We start from the raw sequence: 19,227 nt of genomic DNA on the forward strand, positions 1-19,227 counted from the left end.
TATCTTATTTTCTCTTCCTGGAATCACTTTCTCTGCCTGTTTCTGTTTCATATTTTCTCTCCTTCCTGACATTATTTTTCTCTGCTTCGTCGCTCTCAGGCCAACATCCATCTCCCTCATTTGCTCTCTCTCTTCCTCATTTTATTCCTCTCCCCGGAGGGAAGTTTCATGCTGTGTTCTCACCTCCGTTCTTACAGAAACACAGAACACCCTCCAGATTTTAAATATGGCCACTCAAGTGTGTTGGTTTGTCCTCTGCTTGCCCCCTCTGCCTCCTGTATGAACATTAATATCCAACATTACAGTAAAAAGAAACAGTAGTCAATATATTGATCTGTGAAATAGCAAGAAAATTTGCTTTTTCAATCGAAAATAAAAAAAAACTTTGTCAATAGCAGCATGATAATATAAAGCATGGTGGAGGCAGCACCAAGACGTGAAGCATGGCGGTGGCAGGACCATGACAGGAAGCATGGTGGTGGCAGCATCATGATGTGAAGCATGGTGGTGGCAGCATCATGATGTGAAGCACGGTGGTGGCAGCATCATGATGTGAAGCACGGTGGTGGCAGCATCATGATGTGAAGCACGGTGGTGGCAGCATCATGGTGTGAAGCACGGTGGTGGCAGCATCATGGTGTGAAGCACGGTGGTGGCAGCATCATGACGTGAAGCACGGTGGTGGCAGCATCATGACGTGAAGCACGGCGGTGGCAGTATTATAATATGAAGCATGGCGGGGGCAGTATCATGACGTGAAGCATGGTGGTGGCAGTATCATGACGTGAAGCACGGCGGTGGCAGTATTATAATATGAAGTACGGCGGTGGCAGCATCATGACGTGAAGCACGGTGGTGGCAGCATCATGACGTGAAGCACAGTGGTGGCAGCATCATGATGTGGAGCACGACGGAGGCAGCATCATGACGTGAAGCACGACGGAGGCAGCATCATGACGTGAAGCACGGTGGTGGCAGCATCATGACGTGAAGCACAGTGGTGGCAGCATCATGACGTGAAGCACGACGGAGGCAGCATCATGACGTGAAGCACGACGGAGGCAGCATCATGACGTGAAGCACGACGGAGGCAGCATCATGATGTGAAGCACGACGGAGGCAGCATCATGACGTGAAGCACGGTGGTGGCAGTATTATAATATGAAGCACGGTGGTGGCAGCATCATGACGTGAAGCACGACGGAGGCAGCATCATGACGTGAAGCACGGCGGAGGCAGCATCATGACGTGAAGCACGACAGAGGCAGCATCATGACGTGAAGCACAGTGGTGGCAGCATCATGACGTGAAGCACGGTGGAGGCAACATCATTATTCAACATTACAGTAATACAGCAATAGTAGTAAATATATTTAAATGTGGTGTAGCAAGAAAAGTCTCTTTTTCTGATAATAATGGAATAAACTTTGTCACTATTGTCTCTTTTTCTACTTTTGAACCAACAAACCCACTGCTTTCTCATTTATAATCTATTTTCTCACGTCTAATGCAGCAAACAGTGATGTAAATCCGTCATTACATAACGAATCTTTGGCTGCAGCTTTAATTTACTCCACAGATTTAAACCTCTTCCACTAAATAATCAGCTGCATGTTTCACACGACATCCATACGTGAAATTTAATATTTACGGCGTTAGAATCGAACATATTTTCTCCGTCAGACGTCGAACACAGTAAGTCTCACATTGGTCTGCCAGCAGCATCAACACAGTTTGTGGTAAATGTGTGTTTTCAGCCTCAGAGGAGACGACAGCCGGTCGGAGGCTGAAACAAAGCTGGTTCAGGAGCAACACATCGGATTTCCAGCCCGTCCACGCATCAGCCTGACTTAAACAGACAAAGCTAATTTGGAGCTAATCTGTAATAATGTTACAGCGGTAATGAAGCTAAATGTGGCTGTAAATAGATTCAACGGTGCTTCATAGTCAATAATAAACCTGCTACTAGTGGCAGTAATTTATCATGTTCATCAATCTCAGAGGGATTTTGTTGAATTACTGCAAACAATTATTGATGCGTCCTAGTTGTTTTTCTGATTATTTTATTAGTCTGAAGTCAGAAAATAATATAAATTATGCATCATATCTTCAACAGTTCAAAACCTAAAAACTGCAGCGAAATCCTACGATCAAATTGAAACTTAAGTAGGATGTTTTTGCTTATACACGCACCCAAATGATAAATTTTTTATTTTATGGATTGATATACTGACTGCTTGATTAATGCCCCAGCAGTTTTTATTCTTAAGAAAATATCCTCATCATGATTCTAATCTCTAACAAAACACCAGCCGCACTCAAAACAAAACATCTATGCATAAAAACAAGACAAAATCCCACAATGTGCACAACTCTGCACTAAATACATGATATTAAGATGAACAACGTGGATAAAGTGTTGCCAAATAATGGAAGAAAGAAGCTGGTTATGTAATTTGGTGGTGGTAGCATCATGACGTGAAGCATGGTGGTGGTAACATCATGACATGAAGCATGGTGGTGGTAGCATCATGACGTGAAGCATGGTGGTGGTAGTATGGCGGCCGAACTACTCGGTTTACGATGTCTTTGACCGACAGCCTTTTGTCGTTACGTGTAACTAGTTGCCGAGCGGAGTGAATGAATACGTCGTCATGCGGCGCTATAAGACGTCTTTGTTTACACTCTCCAGTTGTACGCCACCTTGGACTGTGCTACATTTGCTAACTTTTTGGTCTTCATTATGACTCCCAGGCTGCACAGTGGTATAGTGGTTTGCACTGTCTCCTTGCAGCAAGAAGATCCCCGGTTCAAATCCCGGCCTGGGCCTGGGATCTTTCTGCATGGAGTTTGCATGTTCTCCCTGTGCATGCATGGGTTTTCTCCGGGTACTCCGGCTTCCTCCCACAGTCCAAAAATATGCTGAGGTTAATTGATCACTCTAAATTGTCCATAGGTGTGAATGTGAGTGTGATTGTTTGTCTGTATATGAAGAGTTTATTTGCAAAAACAGGTAACTCGGTTTTATAAATTTTCAGAAAACTCATTTTTTTATTGTTTACTTGAGATAACAACGCTAATAATTTCTTTTTTCTCTATTTTGTCATGTATTTTCTACTGCATGAAATCCACTCAACTTCAGTTTGATTGATATTATCTCAAGTAAATAATAAAAAAAAGTTTTCTGAAAATTTATCAAAACGGATCTGTTTTTGCAAATGAACTCTTCATATATAGCCCTGTGATAGATTGGTGACCTGTCCAGGGTGTCCCCTGCCTTCACCCGAGTCAGCTGGGATAGACTCCAGCACCCCCCATGACCCTAGTGAGGATAAAGCGGTGTATAGAGGATGGATGGATGGATGGATGGATGGATGGATGGATTGTGACTCCCAAGCGTGATCAAGTAGATCAAGTTGTAAAAACAGTGCAACATATTCAGTTATTTTCTTGTAAAATGACTTTTGTATGCATGAAAGTCGTTGGGATTCATGACTTTTCCAAAGAACTGAACGATATCGTGATGCACGTAACGGCTTTGTTTACGCCAGAGTTCCGACTTTCAGCGAATATCGACTCTGATGTAAGTGGGGGACCCACTGTACACTGAATACTCTCCATTTGTTAAATCATTTCAGTCCAGGGGCCACATACAGGACCAGTAAAATCAGAGCATAATAACCTATAGAACTCCAAATGTTCTCCTTTGTTTTACTGAAAAAAAAACGCGTTCTGAAAACTGAAGTTTCTTGAGAAAAATAAGTGAATTTTCAACAACATTATGTCTCAGTTTATCATTCATAGATCAGTTTGTCTACAAAGTCACAAAACTTATTTACTTTATGATCAAAACAGCCTGTCAAGATGTAGATGTTATTTTAAATTTATAGTTTTATGAATTAGAATTCGCAGTCAGTGTCTTCTGTGTAAATTTTACACTTTGTGAAGTCGTCCCACAGGCCAGATTGGACCCTCTGGAGTGCCGGTTTTGGTCCACGGGCCGCATGTTTGACACCCTGACGTTAAACTGTCAGATCAGATCAAAGCTGCAGCTTAGTGGCCGAATGTTCTGATGATTAGCAACAGATAAAACCACTAACACTGGCCAGCTGTCTGTGTGTGTGTGTGTGTGTGTGTGTGTGTGTGGCTGTTTCAGCCACACACACACACACACACACACACACTTGCAGGTGTCAACATGTCGCATTAAGCTGCGATAATGAGAGTTTAGAAACACCTTGAAGAGAACTAATCTGGAATCAGTGTGTGTGTGTTTGTGTGTACTTTCTCACTGAGGTGTTAATGTGTGGACAGCTGCTGCAGGTTTACACTCACCTCCTGTTTGTTGTGTTTGGACTCCATCTGTTTCAGACGCAGAAAAAAGCAACAGAAGCTGCTTCCTGACTAACAATGATATATTTTATATTTAATTATGATTATAAAACGCTTCTGTAAATAGAAATGTTTTCACACGTATGAATTTCACATCTTTTTGTGAAGTTTTGGTCTCACTTCCACTGAGGTGTTTAATGAAGTTCAGACTCTGAACATTATTTTTGAAAACCTGTTTTCACTTATCACAGATGAGCTTAGTAAACGTCTTTGTTATAGAATCATTTGAAAATATTGCATTAGCTTCGGTTGACAGTAACGTAGGACGTTGTTTCCTCTCTGACCTCTGGACTGTAAAGATGAGTCATAAAACATGAACTTTTCCTCCATTTCTGTTTAATGATTATGAAGATGAGATCTGATTCTGTTCCTGAGTAAATAAAATAATTTCGTTCTAACGTTTTTCTCTGTTTGTCTTCAGGCTGCAGATAAAAAAACTGACTGACTGAAGTTTCTGTTGGAGGAGCGACGACGACACGACGTTAACAGGTCAGCTGATGTTTATATCTTTAAACTTTGAGAAACTGATGTTTGTGGGGATTCTGTACTTTGCTCAGAGGCAGCGGCAGCATCATGACATGAAGCATGGTGGTGGCAGCATCATGACGTGAAGCATGGTGGTGGCAGCATCATGACGTGAAGCATGGTGGAGGCAGCATCATGACGTGAAGCATGGTGGAGGCAGCATCATGACGTGAAGCATGGTGGTGGCAGCATCATGACGTGAAGCACGGTGGTGGCAGCATCATGACGTGAAGCACGGTGGTGGCACCATCATGACGTGAAGCACGGTGGTGGCAGCATCATGATGTGAAGCACGGTGGAGGCAGCATCATGACGTGAAGCATGGTGGTGGCAGCATCATGACGTGAAGCATGGTGGTGGCAGCATCATGATGTGAAGCATGGTGGAGGCAGCATCATGACGTGAAGCATGGTGGTGGCAGCATCATGACGTGAAGCATGGTGGAGGCAGCATCATGACGTGAAGCATGGTGGTGGCAGCATCATGACGTGAAGCATGGTGGAGGCAGCATCATGACGTGAAGCACGGTGGTGGCAGCATCATGACGTGAAGCACGGTGGTGGCAGCATCATGACGTGAAGCACGGTGGTGGCACCATCATGACGTGAAGCATGGTGGTGGCAGCATCATGATATGAAGCATGGTGGAGGCAGCATCATGATGTGAAGCACGGTGGAGGCAGCATCATTATCCAACATTACAGTGAAACAGTTTGACTCTTTGGTTTGGAATAAATGAGACAACAGAAACTATATTAAAGGTGGAGTTTGCTGATAGTTGCTATTGCGCTAGTTAGCATGTTTAGCTAGTTAGCTTGTTGCTGCTGGTGGAGAATAGATATGATTATTGAATCTGGATCAGACTTTCTGATCTACCTGTATCTGGCTGCAGTTGAAGTTTGACATTTTGGATATTTATGTTTTTTTATGGTTAACATATAAAATAATAATAACAATAATAATGGATTAGATTTCTATAGTGCTTTTCAAGACACCCAAAGCGCTTTACAATAAATCAATTTTTCATTCGCTCACACATTCTCACTCTGGTGGTGGTAAGCTACATTTGTAGCCACAGCTGCCCTGGGGCAGACTGACGGAAGCGTGGCTGCCAATCCACGCCTACGGCCCCTCCGACCACCTCCAACATTCACACACATTCATACACCAGTGAAGAGCACTGGAGGCAAGGCGGGTAAAGTGTCTTGCCCAAGGACACAACAGCACATGACTAGGCGAGAGCGGGAATCGACCCGCCGACCCTTCGATCATTGGACGACCCGCTCTACCACCTGACCCACAGCCGCCCACAAAATCTGTTTATTATTATTATAATTTTTTACCATTTATTTACTTTATTTTTTACAGTTTTGACCTGATTTTTTTTAGGGTTACCATGTAAATTAATACTTATTTTTTTCTTTTATTTCACAAATTGCCATCTAAATTTACCAAAACAGAGAAAAACTATAAATTAATAGTAAGTTGTTCAAAGAATTACAGTTAAATTTGAAAGCACAAGTGTTCATCATTTGATTATTTATCACCCTGAAGATGTTCGTTTAGTCATTAGATGATTTCGTGAGGAACCAAGCAGAACCTCTGTGTTCCTCATTATGTAAGTCAGTGGTGGTGGGATTTCCCATCATGCACTGCAGCGTCCATTATTGATGGTGAGGGGCGGAGTCTAGTGGGGGAGGAGAGTTTCCATTCATATTTAATGTTCTGCTGCAGTGTTCATTCATTTATAAAGTGTGAATGGAGGAGGAGAAATCTTCTATAACGGTGAATAATCTCAGAAAAAATTCATGAAAAATGACTGAAAAAACATTTTATGTCGTTAAAATTTATGCTTCTGTGCAACAACAAAGAGGTTCTGAAGGAAATAAAATGCGACCAGATGACATTTTACGTCTTTTATCCTCCATCCGGTGATCAGAGGATTAATTTATAGATAAATGAAAGCAGAAATTTTTTAAAAATACAAAAAACTCGACATGTTGATGCAGAAATCGTTTCTAGATATTGATTTGCGGCGTTATAGTTTAATAAAGATGACGGTTACGTGATTATATACATCAATAAAGGATTATCTTATCTTATTTATGTAAAATGAAATCTGTAAAAATAACAGCAGAACAGAAACCGACACCATATTGCACTACCACCAGTAATTTTTATATATTTTATTTATTCTACTTAATTTTATTTATACCATATTTTGGTCCTTTTTTAAATATTTTTTTTAAATATTTTTTTATTCTACTTAATTTTAATTATACTGTATTTTGGTCCTTTTTTAAATATATTTTTATATATTTTATTTATTCTACTTAATTTTAATTATACCGTATTTTGGTCCTTTTTTAAATATGTTATTATATATTTTATTTATTCTACTTAATTTTGTTTATACCATATTTTGGTCATTTTTTAAAATATATTTTTACATATTTTATTTATTCTACTTTATTTCATTTATGCTGTATTTTGGTCCTTTTTTAGAATTTATTTTTATCTATTTTCTTTTCTTTACTTTAAAATATGGATAGTTGGTGGGGACATTGTTTTTTTTTTTACATAAATAATAATGTAATTTGAAATAATATATAATAATAATAATAAAAATTAAATTAAATCTTTTTAGTGTTTTCACTAGTTTTTTTTTGGTAATTTAACAAAACTGAGAAAAGCTCTGTAACGTTAAGAGAATTAGTCATTTTTTAGTCCTCAATATACGTCCTATTTCTTCCAGATAACAGCATTTACTTGTAAAATACTGATATTTCTGCTGATTAAAGCACAATAAATTAGTAATAATTTGATTTTTCCAAAGATTAAAGCTACTAAACTTGTGTTTTCTCGTCCGTGTGGCTCTGTGTCGACTACAGTGTGATTATTCTTTCATTCGGTGGAGTCTTTAATTCATTACTGAGTCGTTTCTAAAGGAGCTGACGATGTTTAAGAGAATAAAGCTGAGAGACGTTTGTTGAGTGCAAAATGTTTTGGTGTAAATTCTTCTGCTCGGTCTCTTTATTTGTGAATCAGGGGTTCAGTTTCTCTTTTGTCTTCTTCCTTCACGCTCCGTCTTTGTGGATCAGATTCTTCTTTTATTCTGCTTTTCTTTCGATGATTTCTTCTTTCTTCCACGCGATGAACAGAAAACTTTCCACTCGGATTAAACGCAGTAGAAGATGACGAGACGAGACAAAGACGGAGAAGAAAAGACAGAAATGTTTGGTCTCTGTTACAGTCTGAGTGAATATTTATCAACTTATTCTTGTTTTCTGGCTTTCATTCTTCACGTTTCTTTGATTGTTTGATTAGTCGTTGTGAAAATTGTGCAGATTTTAATTTACATGAACAAATTTAAACTAGACAAAATTAAATATTGGAACTGAAAAATGTGGAGAAAAAATGAAATATTGCGCCTGAAGAACAAGATTAAATGAAATATTGAACTGAAACATGAAATAAAAATTAAATATTGTACCTGAAAAACCTAAAAATATTGCAAATGAAAATTTTGATTAAATGAAAAATTGAACCTGAAAAATTATATTAAATGAAATATTACAAATGGAAAATGAGTAAATATTGCTGCTAAAAGTTAGATTAAATGAAATATTGCACCTGAAGAACTAGATTAATTGAAATATTGAACTGAAACATGAAAAATTAAATATTGCACCTGAAGAAACAGATTCTATTAAATGTTGCACCTTAAAAAAATGTAATTAAAATTGCAACAGAAAAATATCATAAAAATAAAATATTGCACATGAAAAATGAGATTAAAAATGAAATACTGCACGTGAAAAAACCTAAAGATGAAATACTGCAACTGAAAAAGCATGAAAAGGGTTTATTGAACCTGAAAAATGAGATTAAATCGAAATGTTGCACCTGAAAAAACATAGAAATGAAATTTTGCTTCTGAAAAATGAGATTAAATGAAATATTACACATGAAGATTTTGATAAAAAATTAAATATCAAAACTGAAATGCCATGAAAACGGTTAATTGAACCTGAAAAATTAGATTAAGCGAAATATTGCACATGAAAAAAATACAAAAAATGTGATGGGAAACAATGAAATGGACTAAAACTGAGACTTAACCAGCTGAAAGAAAACCAACTAAAGTAGTTGTTCTAAACTCTGGAGGTTTGTAGGTCGGCTTCCTGCTGATGTGATGAGATGAGTTCAGGCTCCACTGGTTTACTGGATAAACTGGGTCGAGATTAAAGTCCGACTGTCAACCCGAACAAGCGTCAGACTCCAGATTGGGAATAAAACTCAATAATTCCTCCACAACGAGCCAATATTCAGGAACAGACTCTTCTTTCTGGTTTATTCATTACTGACGGACAAACGGTTTATCCTCGGAGTACGTGGTAAAAGATTCGTGTCCGATTAGAGTCTTGATTCAATCCGTCACAAGAGGAATCGACTCGAGGATGTTTCCTTCATTGGAATTATTGTTTGTAGATCAGCAGACTTTGTTCAACATCAGAGCTGAGATGAGAATGGAGTTTCTCTGTTTCTGTTTTGGACATTTTGCAGAAAGACTTGATTTGTTCGTCGTTTCAGTTTTCGTTCTTTGTGTAAAACAGTGAGTTTAGATTCAACAGCTGCTCGTCTGATGGAGGGAAGTTCTTCTAAAAGGCTTTAAAATGAGACTTTCATTAAAAAAAACGGTTGTATTTACACAGAGATGTGGCCGCCCATTCATTCATTCATTCATTGAGCGGTAAACGATGCTGCGGATCAGATAAATGATCTCAGTGGGAGGAAACCACGTTGATTATGTATATTTGTTTAACCACACACTCTCTTTCTCTGAGGCGTGGCTGAGCAGATGGCTGGATGGAGGTTTTCAGATGATTTCCTACAATAAGCTGCATAATCAATGAGCTGCAGACACTTAATCACAGCCTCGACTCTTTTTTTGTTTTTGCCGCAGAAAAGCTGGAAATGAGAAAAAAAATCAGTCAGGAAAATCAAATATTCAACTCAGGTCTGTTTGCTTTGGTAAAATGATTCATTAAAGTGTACACCTAAGGAATATTTGCATTTTTTGTGCTGCCAGTCGTCCACGTGTTTAAGCAAAAACAACACAGTGATGTAAAACCCAGAACAATACAGGGATTTTCTCAAGTAAGAATTATGTTGTGTGTTTTTTATTTTATTAATCTGTTGATTATTTTGTCAATTAAAAAATTAGAAAACAGCAAAAAAAATGTCATTTTTTGGCAACAAATGTGAAGTTTAGTAACATAAAGGAGGAAATAAACTGAAAATATTCACATTTAGGAAACTGGAAACAAAGTTTAGATGTTAAAGTGACAAATCAAAGTAGTTGGTGTTTAATAGTAGAAAACCGTAGAAAGTCAGGTTTCTGTTAAATACTTTGAATACATAGTCTGCAAATAATGTTTTTATTAATAAGAATCTGTAGATTAAACATCTAAAAGTATGTAACTTGTCCGTTCCTGCAGGACTTTCTTACTTCCTTGACTGAAATCCGTCATCGAATGCTTTGTTTCGTCCCAGAAATTGATCAAAAATATTCGATTTTGCATTACTAGCGAACAAAAGGCTCCAAATAAATAAATAAAACAGCAACTCTACTGGGAAACTAAATAAAGATCGTATTCTGCACTACAAAAACAACTTTGTGCTGAAAATTCTGCATAAAAATGCATCTTGGAAGATAATTTCCTGTTTCAGAGACAGAAGTTTGGATGGTAAATGAATGAGACTTAAATTTAATTAATAAATCAATAAAATAAGCTGGAACTTCCAGGTATTTGTTTTGATTTCCGTCGTATTGATCGTGTTTCTAATCAGCTGTAAAATCGACTCCTGAGTTTCAAAAGTCTGAGAAGAAACCTGAAGCACAAAGGATTGTGGGTAAACTGAGAGCAGGAATGTGACATCGGATCAGGGATTATGGTCTGTCGTCACCTATTATGGTCTGTCTGCGCCTATTATGGTCTGTCTGCACTTATTATGGTCTGTCTGACGTTCCCTTGGGCAAGATACCGTCCACTGCAGAGGGTTTACTGGTGTTGTGAGGGCCGGAAACACAAACTACAGCAGAAATCTGTAAAATTCAGGTTAAAGATTTGATTTAAGTCTCCAGAAAGTTTATATTCACAGATGGAAACACAACTTTTTGTGTTTGTACTTATGTTTACTCATGAGGACTCACTTGTCCTTTGGAGACAAGACAAAAGAAATCATCGAATTCCAGGTGAAGACTTGGTTTAAGGTTGAGTTTGGATTGAGGATTGAGTCTCTAGGAATGAAAATAAGGTGAATTAAAGAGATGGAAACACAACTTTGTGTTTGCTCATACTTGTTTGTACTTATCTGATGAGGACTCGCTGGTGTTTTGGAAACGAGACAAAAGAAATCATTGAGTTTTGGGTGAAGACTTGGTTTAAGGTTGAGTTTGAGTCAAAGCTGAGTCTCTAGGAATGAATGGAAGTTAATGTAAAGAGGTGTGTGTGTTTCTACATGTGTTTACAAGTGTTGTGAGGACTTTCTTGTGTTTTTGGACAAGAGAAAATTAAATTTCAGGGTGAAAACTTAGTTTGTGTTAGAATTGTGTCTTTATAAAAGTCATGTAAAGTAAAGAAGTGTAAACACACCTTGGCGTTTGTGAGGACTCACTTTGTTCTTTTAGAAACTAAAGAAGAAATTATAGAAAAAAATCACTGAATTTTAGGTGAAAACTTTAAGGTTGAGTTTTAGTTGAGCTTGTGTCTCTAGAAATGAACTTAAGTCACTGTAAATGTTTGCTAAAATTATGAGGACTCTTGGGTTTTGGCACCAAAACGATTGAGTTTTAGGGTGAAACTTAGTTTAAGGTTGAGTTTGGGTCAAAGTTGTGTCTCAAAAAATGAATGAAGTTCAAGTGAAGAGACTGAAACATGCATGCGTGTGTGAATCATTGGATTTCAGGGTGAAGACTTGTTTTGGGTTGAGGTGGTATTTCTAGGAATGAATGTGAATCATTAGAAAGTAAAACGAGACGAGACACACCTTAGAGTTGTTGTGCGTGTGTTTGTTGATGTGTTTACTGCTGTTGTGAGGACTTTGTTGTGTTTTGAGAACAAAGAAATGATTGAATTTCAGTGTAAAAACTGAGTTTAAGCTTAAGTTCGTGTTAAAGTCGTATCTCTAGGAATGAAAATAAGTTAATGTAAGTTGCTTGTTTGTACTTATCTTGTGAGGACTCCCTGGTGTTTGGAAGACAAAATATCAGATTATAGCAGAAATCATTGAAGATCACGATGAAGATTTAGAGTGTGTGTGTGTGCGCGTGTGCGTGTGCGTGTGTGTGTGTGTGTGTGTGTGTACCCCCTGCTAGTGTACAGTCTGTTATTTAGTCACGCTCTCTCTCTTTTCTTTTGTCCACTCTGTCCATCTCTTTCCGTCTTTTCTTTCTTCATGTTTTCACTCTTTATTATTTTTATCTTTGTTCCCTCTCGGCTTCGTTCATGCAGAATTAAACCAACCATCCCCCTCTTTCTCCTCCTCGTCGATGCTTTATTTAATGTTTGGCCACGTCCTCCTCTTCAAAATTACCATCTGTCCCTCACACACACACACATACACACACACACACTGATTACCACCTGACTGAACAGTCTAATTGTGCTGAGCAGCCTCTTCTCACATGTGATTGATCGTTAATGGGAGTGTGTGTTGGTCAGCTGGAGGACGACGGTTTTAAAGCAACTCACTGGAAAATGTTTGTTTGTGTATCGTAAACAACATGGTGCCAGAGGACGGAGATGCAAACAAATCTAATGTCAGTAGTTTATGGTTTCTTTGTTCACCCAGCAGCTCCTCATTTTTCATTTCATATAAAGTCCTGGAAACAACAAACCCATGTGTTAAAGTAGAGAGAACTCCTAAAGGCCTTCTGTGTAGTATTAAAAAGTTATAATGCCATGAATAAGTAGAGTTTCTGTCATAAATTGTGAAAAATTAAATGTGCAACATCATCTGTAGAAATATGTTTCCCCATGCTGAGTGTATCTTCCAACAACTTGGTCCTCTGCTCACGGTTTTAGAGCCGAGCTGCATTTATTTATTGATCCATTGTGTTTTGTTCCAATGTCTAAATATAATAGTCTAAGACAGTATCAAAAGTTACATTAAATGGTCAGAAATGAGTCAAAAAAGGTCCAAAATAACCTGAAACTTATCCAAGATAACCAAAAAAATGTCCAAACGACTCAGGAATCGCATGAAAACTCTCCAAAATTAGTTGAAACTAATTACAAACAACTCAAAATGTGTTTTAAATGACAATTTTTGAGTCAGTTTGAACAAATTTAGTCCAGTTTTGAGTCTTTGCTCGTCATCTGCAGAAAGATGTTTCACCATGCTGAATGTATCTTCCAACAACGTGCTCCTCTGTTCATGGTTTCTGAGCCATACTGACTTTATTTTATTGATCCAGTAGGTTTTATATTCCTCCTAGTCAAAAATTGTCCAAAATGATTTAAAAACTCGTCAGAATGTGGAAAAAGGCTCAAAATGTGTCCGAACTGACTCAAGAATTATGCACAATGACTCTAAAATTAGTTGAAACTAGATGAGCCCTCAGTAGAGGGCAGAACCACGCCCTCTACTGGCCAAAACCCTGTCCTCCCCATACAAATGATGCAATATGTATCAATCTTGATCATCGTACGTATCTCCCTTCCTACTTGATCTGCTGACCTGTAACTCCACAACTGAGCAGGGGACCTTAGACTGATCTTCAGTGCCAAGTTTGATTAGCCTGACTTCAGCACTTGCAGAGATATCGTAACGGACATACACACATACATACATACATACATGCATACTTACCCAGCCAGCCAGATACCGCACCGAATGCAGTAACCACACTGACGTTCATCAGGCGTGGTTAATTAATGAAAAATCACACATTTTTTGTTTTTATGGACAATGTGAGTAATTGTAGTCAAGAATTTAAACATTTTGAACAAATTTAGTCCAGTTTTGGGTCTCTGCTCATCATCTATAGAAAGATGTTTCACCATGCTGAATGTATCTCCAACATCTTGCTCCTCTGTTCACTGTTTCTGAGCCGAGCTGCATTTATTTTAGGAATTATTGTAAATTAACTGTTTGTCACAGCCAAATCAATCAAGGCTCAGTAGTTGTGTTGAAGACTAGAGAATTTTTAGTTTTTTTACAGCATCTCACTGAATCCCTCAGTTTGTTTCTGGCAGATTTTTAAATAAGACTTGTTGAATGCATTTTTTGTTTGTTTCTTTTGTAAGCTTAGATTTAGTGACAAAACTTCCATCACACACCAGAAAGTTGAAAATCCAACTATTTCTTAAATCTTTATAGCTCCTAATCTGATGTAAGGTGAGATTTTGGTTATTTTAATTATTTTCTGCATTATTTTAAAAGAAAAATGCCTTTCATTGCCAGGTTTTGAGGTTCAAAGGGTTAAAAACTGTCCAGAAAGTTTTGGTAATCAGGATGATTTTATTCAGGAATTAATCCATGTTTGGTTTTCTAGAGATTTTTTGTGGCAGCAAGACAGTTTGTGTGTTTGTTTTTGGTAATAAATGAACCTGAGAGCAACAGAGATGTGTTTTTGTAGTTTCTGGACAACAATGGAGCTCTACAGTAAAGAGGAGTAAGATATGAGGGTTTATACACACATAGTACTTATATTTGTAGTGTCGAACTGTATTTATACTTTTTTTTAGTTCTGGTTTTTTAAATTCTCTTGGCACCCTCCTAGGCAGATGTGAGATTTTTCGTGCATATAGCAGCTCCTGGATAGCCTGAATTACCCCAAAGGGAATAAATAAAATTCTATTTACGTGTCTGAAAATCTATAAAAGGAAAACGGTTAAAAGAAGGAAGAGTTGCAGTCAAGATGTGAAGCAGGGAATCTCCGAGGTTCAAACTTCAAAGACGCAAATTATAAAGGGTGTGGTCCAGTGTGTGTGTGTGTGTGTGTGTGTGTGTGTGTGTGTGTGTGTGTGTGTGTGTGTGTGTGTGTGTGTGTGTGATGTCCTGCTCGCTGCTGTTAAATAAAATATGTTAAAATATACATTTGAAGCCGGGGCCTGTGGGTTCGTCTGGTCGCCATGACGACACGGCGTCGGCTCCAGGAATCCGTCTCTGAGGTGCTTCTTTGTGTTTCGTGCCTCAGACCTGTGTGTGTTTCTGTGTTTCTGGCTTTTGTTTGGTTCGTTCCTCGTCGTGTTTCTGGCAGCGACGCCTCCATCTGCCTCCTCATCTGTCTCCGCTCCTCTTTGTCTCTTCCTGTTTCTGTTTCCTGCCTCCCGTCGTCTGACTCTCGGTTTTTACCGTGTCGTTTACAGCAGCGGCTCCAGGAGCAGACGGGGGCTCTGGGGCCTCCTCGTGCCCGGAGACGGTGCTCTGTCCTGGGCTGCAGCGGGGCGGATACCTCCTGCTGGGTCTGCAAGCTCAGCTGAATGTTCCGCCTGTCTCTGCAGCATGAAATACTGAACCTGCAAAATGAGATGCAGATGAAGTGTTGCCCCTGAAAATTAAAGAAAAATGAAGCATTGCACCTAAAAATGAAATGTTGCACCTGAAAAATTAAATGTTGCTACTGAAAAATGAGATAACAATGAAATACTGCCCCTAAAAATGAGATAAAAGTGAAATATTGCCAATGAAAATTAGTTAAATGTGAAATATTGCACCTAAAAATAAGATAGAAATGAAATATTGCAGCTGTGTGATGAGATCAAGTGAAATATTGCAATTTAAAATTGAATAAAAATTAAACAATGCACCTTGAAATGAGATAAAAGTGAAATATTAATGTAGAAAGTTAGCATAGCACTTCAGAGACTTTTCAGGACCAGATAAGGCAAAATAGATTTTTAAAAAAGTCAACGGACTGACCTTTAAAGGGTTAAAATCCAGACACTGTATGAATGTGTTTAGAATCAGGACTGATGTTGGTGAAACAATACGTTTTGGACAAAAGAAGATTGAAATTGTAAGTAATAATTTTACAAGTTGTCATTTTGGACAGTTTTGAGTCTATTAGGTCTCATTTAGAGTTTGTTTTTTGGGCAAATTTTGAGCCATTTTGGAATTTTTTTGTTATTTGATCAACAACTTTTTAGACATTTTGGACAAATATTGAGTCAATTTACTCAATTTTAAGTATATCTGGACAAATTTTGAGTCATTCTGAACAGTTCTGAGTCTTTTAGGACATTTTTTGAGTATTTTTTTGTCTTTTTTTTTGTCAAATTTTGAGGCACTTTCGATTATTTGGCATTATGAAACGGTTTTGAGACGCTGTGGACATATATTGTGTCATTTTGCACAATTTTTCGAGACATCCTGAACAGTTTTGAGTCAATTTGGACACAATTTTAGTTGTTTTGGGAAAATCTTGAGTTTTTTTGTCATTTGGTCAACAGCTTTGAGAAATTTTGGACAAATTTTGAGTCCTTCTGAACAGTTTTGAGTCTATTTGGGTCTATTAGGACACTTTTTGTTGCTTTGGGCAGGTTTTTGAGAACATTTAAAAATAATTTTGGAATAGTTTTAAGCCCTTTTTGGACAAATATTGAATCATTTTGCTCAAATTCTGAATCATCCTGACCAGATTTGAGTCTATCTGGACAAGTTTTGACTAATTATGGGCATTTTAACATTATTTTAGAATAATTTTGAAACAAATTGCACAAATATTGAGTCATTTTGTCCAAATTGTGAGTCTCACATGTTGCATTCAAGACAAAATAAGGAAACCAATGTGCAAAGCAGCATCCAGCATAACGTACAATGTGTGTGTGTGTCAGAGGACTAATGCATGCATGGAGGGTTCAGTGTGTGAATCTTCTTCCAGTAAATGCAGAGGCTCGTATGGATTTTCCAGGCAGTGCTGACTCTTGATGTCAGCTTTATCTTAAAGGTGGAGTGACTCCCTGTATGAGGAAACACTCAGTGTCTGCTGGATGTTTATTTGAAACAGTTCAATGCAGTAAAACAGAGAGAAAACGAGAGAGAGAGACAGAAGACAACGGAGACGGAGGTTTTATTCGTACCAAGGTTTTATTCATATAAAGGTTTTATATGGTTAATATCAGCCTTTAGAATTAAACTTTAACTGATTGATTCTACACTTTGAAGCTGCTTTAGTCATTTTTTAAATTTATTTAATTAATTAATGGACGTTTTAAAGTACATTCAAAATAGTTTTGTGACATTCTGAACAAATAAATGTTTTTAGTCTATTTAATCAAGTTTTGAATTGTTTTGTGCAGATTTCGTGCCATTTTGGATTCAGTCATTTTGCAAAAGATTTGAGACATTTTGAACAGTTTTGAGTCTGTTTGGACAGAGTTTCAGCTGTTTTGAGTCATTTTAGACACAAACGTCAGTTTTTTTCAACAGTTTTGAGACATTCTGGACAAATATTCATTCATTTTGCACATATTTTGAGTCATTCTGAGCAATTTTAGTCTATGTGGACAGATTTTGAATTTGATTTGGGCAAATTTTGAGTCATTTTGGACATTTTCTGTCAATAATTTTGCGAATATTGAGTCATTTTACACTAATTTTGAGTCCTTCTGAACTGTTTTGAGTGTATTTGGACAAAGATTTTGTTGTTTTGGGGTGGGGCTGGACCTGAATATCCCGAATATCCGAATATTCGTTCGCTACGGCGGTATCCGGATATTAATTTTGGTATCCGAATATTCGCGCCCACCCCCTGTCGGACGTTACTGGGCATAAAGAATATGCGGCGTTACTGTCTTCCCTCTTCCATCGGCCCAAATTGGCTCATATCGGCTCATCTCGTCCTGTGATCACATAAACATACACATATGTCTATGTGATCACCCCCTCCTCCCGCCAGACGAAAATATTCGGAGCTCGTCTCTTTGCCTTCGGCCCACTTCGGCTCATCCCGTCGTGTTCGGCTCATCTCAGTTCATCCATTCGTGTTTCTTACCACCACCTGAATGGCCGGGTTGCTGCCCACTCTGATGTCACGCTTCACTTCGTTGCAAAAACACAAGACAAGATGCTGAAGACCTTCGCTGTTTGGGAATTCTTCAGTTTAACTGAAGACAAAACGAAGGCAAAATTTGCACCCGGGAGACCAGACGAACGGATCCGAGTATTCGTGCCGTCGGACGTTACAGGGCGGAACGAATATCCGGATATTCGTCTTTAATAGAGCCTGAATATTCGGAGGCCAGAAACCACTATTTGGGCCAGCCCAAGTTTCGAGTAATTTTGAACGTTTTTTTTTCATTTTGGACCAGTTTTAGACATGCATCGTCTCGTATTGTATTGTTTAATGCTTCGTCCTGTCATGTAAATTACTTTTCTATGTTCTGTTGGTGATGGAACAGAAGCAGCTTCAGAGTTCAGTTCTTTGGGACTCTTTGGGGTAAAATGATTCTGACAGAGTTTCTGTTTGTCACAAGTCTGGAAAGTCCTCTGGAACTGTGATTGTCATCGACTGGTGACTTCTCTGTGTGAAGCAGCAGACAGTGTGTGGGTTTGTTTTACTAACAGGACTTTGCTGAAACTGACATCAGGGTTTGAAATGTGAGACATCTGGTGTGTGTGTGTGTGTGTGTGTGTGGGGTGGTTTCAGGTGTGAGTCAGTGTTTGTGTGTAATGAGTGTGTGTCACTTCCTTCTAAACAGCCATTGTTTGTGTGTCTGGTGGCTGTAAATATACACTAGCTCTTTGTGTGTGTGTGTGTGTGTGTGTCTAACAGTTCAGGTGTGTGTGTGTGTGTGTGTGTGTGTGTGTGTGTGTGTGTGTGTGTGTGTGTGTGTCTTTATACTCAGCAGACACAATGAACTGTTGTGTGTTGAAGGATGGTTTTAAGTTTTGGTTTATTTTTTACACTTTCACAGTCTTTACATGGGACATTTTTATTTTTTTATTGTTTGTTTTTCTCTCCTGCACGTTTTTGCTCATTTATTTGTATTTCCAGTGGTGGGAACTTCACTCTTTCTTCTCTAACAACCTCAGGATTAATGAAGAATTTCTATTGTGTTCTAAAACACTGAAACCTCTCATGAAAACCACAACTTTGGATTGTGTAGTGTGTTTAATTCCTCTGTTGAGCTAAAAATGATCAGTTTGTTGCTCCACAGATAACTATTGGTTTCATGATCTGTACATTATTTGGTCATTTTTCCAGAAAACAGCCCCTAACTGCTATAATACTGATGATTAACTTCTTTTGGACATTTAAAGATTTAATTTTTCACACAAGCATGGAGTCATCCTGAAC

General features: G+C 38.1%; 1 protein-coding gene across 1 annotated transcript in view; it reads left to right on the forward strand.

Moving 5' to 3' along the window:
- Window positions 1-19,227, forward strand: part of pak1 (p21 protein (Cdc42/Rac)-activated kinase 1) — a 58,341-nt gene that overhangs the window by 10,509 nt on the left and 28,605 nt on the right. Inside the window, exon 2 of the mRNA XM_051957572.1 lies at window positions 4,814-4,881. The gene's annotated coding sequence lies outside the window, so the exon portion shown is untranslated. The remainder of the gene's footprint in view (window positions 1-4,813; window positions 4,882-19,227) is intronic.

The sequence above is a fragment of the Acanthochromis polyacanthus genome, chromosome 13 (genome assembly GCF_021347895.1).
Source record: "Acanthochromis polyacanthus isolate Apoly-LR-REF ecotype Palm Island chromosome 13, KAUST_Apoly_ChrSc, whole genome shotgun sequence".
Taxonomy (NCBI): Eukaryota; Metazoa; Chordata; class Actinopteri; family Pomacentridae; genus Acanthochromis; species Acanthochromis polyacanthus.